The 3,179-nt window shown below is 39.6% G+C and overlaps 1 long non-coding RNA gene across 1 annotated transcript; it reads left to right on the top strand.

The window, feature by feature from the left end:
• Window positions 1-6: 6 nt before the first annotated feature.
• Window positions 7-1,767, top strand: LOC144640028 (uncharacterized). The gene is made up of 3 exons (XR_013568266.1): window positions 7-171; window positions 479-931; window positions 1,395-1,767. It is a non-coding gene; the product is annotated as an uncharacterized LOC144640028 (long non-coding RNA).
• The last annotated feature ends 1,412 nt before the right edge of the window (window positions 1,768-3,179 follow it).

The following is a 3,179-nucleotide window of genomic DNA, read 5'->3' on the forward strand; positions in this document are numbered from 1 at the left end:
TACATAGCTGATTGTAGACAATCAGCTCAAACAAACTAGGGAAGGACAAATTGTTCTGAATAGAAGGGTTCCAGATATTGGGGTTGGTATATTTCTCTGAAATACATGTATCAATGACTAATTTTTGTGCCTTGTTTATATCCGTACTGTACTAGTCTCTGGTACAGTATGGTTAAAATTGCTATATTTAGAGAGGAAGCCACATCAGCGCTAGCTGGTTTTCATGCGGGTCCTCTGTCCAGGTCAAATTGGAATTTGGAAATGTTGGTTTTTCAGGAGGGAGGAAAACCGGAGAACCCGGAGAAAAACCCTCGGAGCAAGGCGAGAACCAACAACAAACTCAACCCACATATGGCACCGGGCTGGAATCAAACCCGGGCCACATTTGTGGGAGGCAAGCGCTCTCACCACTACGCCATCCCCTGCTCCCCCAGTTGTATTAATCTCGTTCCTAGAGCCTTCCCAGAGCCTCCCCCAGGTTGTATTAATCTCGTTCCCAGAGCCTTGATCCCCTTGACCAGGGATCTGGTAACTCAATGGCTTTGTGGTAATCCATAACCAGAACCAGGAAATCCTGGTTCCGGTTTGATTGTGCGCATGTTCTAGAAATTGTTGCAAAACAAACAAGTTTTCAACATTCAATCAGATTTGGTCACCTTATTGATAGGCTTTCAGATTACCCCAGAGGTCCTAATCCCTTGCACAGACCAGAAGGATTGTGGCCTCTGGGGATGAGATTGTGGTTTTATTGAATACTAAAAATTAATTTGAAAGATTATTTTTGGCCAGTACGGAATTTTTGCCTCAGGGTTTTTACTAATGTCCTTAGTCTTTGTTCTCATTGCATTTTTGTGATTTCTTTGTAGGAAGTCTAAACTGTGCTTCTTTTATTGCTGGGATAGTTGAAGCTGTATTACATGGATGCAACTTTGTAAGTTCTTCAAAAAATGTAACTACTGTATCAACAAAAGTGGAATCATTGTTAATTTTATTATGAATTATTTTTTATACCAGAGTCCAATCTATAACAAAAAATTCAGGGACAGTAGTTTTGTGGTTTGTTATTTCAGCAGTTGTACTTACTCAGTCTCTATCAAGCCAAAATTATACACAAAAACCAATGGTTGCACTCTGAGGGTCTTCTATAGCCACATAGGTTGAACCAAACAATACATAATGTTTGTGCAGAATTTGCACAAAAATATAATTTTGTTCTCAAATTGGTCCACCAACATGGCCGTTGTGACGTCACGTAATAACAATCTTACTAATGATCTTGGAGATGCCAGTCTAGTCTGGAAATCAGATTTAATTTAATTTCACGATTGCCACTAATAAGCTACTTTGTGCAAATTTTGATTATATTTGTTTTGTTTTTATTTATTTTTTTGCAGCCTGCTAAAGTTACAGCACATTGGCACAAAGGAACTACTCTGATGATAAAGTTTGACGAGTCAGTTATAACAAGAGATAAATCAATGGATGGAAGATGAGAAATTAGTGTAAATAGGTGATAGAATTGTGTAAAGCCTTTTAATTAGTATCAAAAAAGAATATTAAATGGAAAAAATAGCCACAAAAATGTTGATATGAAATTTATTTGGTGTGCTTTATTTAGTGCAAAATTTGACTGTGGGTCAAATTTAATACCTGGCTAACTCTAAGTAAATGTTTAATGAGTGTCTTTATATCGGAAAAAGACACAGCTAAATCTCCAAATTTCTTGGACAAAATAACCCAAGATCTTAATATCAATGCAAGAGTGAAAAGATCCAGACTCGTACCCAGTCGTTACTCGTTTTTGGCTACGTTCGAAGAGGATGATGGGAAGGACGTAGAAAAATAAGTTCGTCCTTCCCTTGATGCCTAGCCTGCGAACGCAGACGTATTTCCGCCTGTCGTTTCTCTCCGCCGAAAAATAGCTATTTTTCGGCGGAGAGAAACGACAGGCGGAAATACGTCTGCGTTCGCAGGCTACTTGATGCCTTGCGCGCCGCTAAAAAAGCAAGAGAAGCGACTGGGTACGAGTTTGGAAAAGATCTACATCAGAGGTTTTGGAAGCTGTTCAATAAACTCGCAGTTCGTGCTTTATTAAGTCTAAAACATTCTGCTGTGCCTCGTATTTTAACTTGATAAAGCACTCCTGCTTGTTTATAGCCTGCGAATACAGCTGCCTCTCATTCGCGTCCCGCAACGAAGAGCGAAACGCAAAGAGAGACGTCTGCGATTCACAGCCAGAAATTCCATACTGATGACGTAAATCTGTCCAGAATCCGGATTGGTCAGCTAGCTAATTTACATAATGTATGCGAAATATAACTCTTCATTACCACACATGTGATTACACGAACGGAAAAAACCGGATGTTATTGCAGACTAAAAGTTGACCCGCACTGGGGGAAGGGTCGTGAAGCTACTCTGAAGCTAAACCTTACAATTTCTATAATTTCTCGCTTCATATGTAAATGGGAAACAAAAGAAACAGTTTTATAACCAGACGAACAACCTAAAGGATGCGCCACTGCGGCCGTTAAAAATAGATCAATTTTGACACCTAACATTTATTGTTGACATAAAGGCAGCCGGCAAAATGAACAAGAAACAAAAATGAAATACAGATAACCTGAACCATTCTCAATTAAAGGATAAATGCTACAGAAAAACAGAATTTGACGAAGAACAGGGAAAGAAGAAACTACCGGTAAGTGTCTTTCAGTAGAATTGTTATGATCGTTGCAGTATATTTATGGCCCATTACCACCGAGAGATGCGCTCATGTTCCAAAACATATCAATGTCATTTAGTGATTTCACAGCTTATTTTTTTCCAAATATTAATACTCGTATAGGGGATTCCTAATTTTCGCGATGAAGTTGTTAGCTGTAAACGTGTCCTTGACTGCCTTGAAAGTGTTTGTGATCAAGCAAGTAATGAGCGGCTGAGAACGAAAGTATAATTATGCAGGACCAACTGCATCCGGTGCGGGGAAATCTAATTAGCGGTTAACGTCATCAGTATGGAATTTCTGGCCGTGAATCGCAGACGTCTCTCTTCGCTCTTCGTTCAGGGCATGCGAATGAGAGGTGGCTGTATTCGCAGGCTAGCTTGTTTATAAAACATTACAAAACCTACACCCTGGTGCTGACCCACTACTATGCCATCACTCCTTTACCCAAATG

The sequence above is a fragment of the Oculina patagonica genome, unplaced genomic scaffold (genome assembly GCF_052425735.1).
Source record: "Oculina patagonica isolate OP01 unplaced genomic scaffold, crgOcupat unplaced1671, whole genome shotgun sequence".
Classification (NCBI taxonomy): domain Eukaryota; kingdom Metazoa; phylum Cnidaria; class Anthozoa; order Scleractinia; family Oculinidae; genus Oculina; species Oculina patagonica.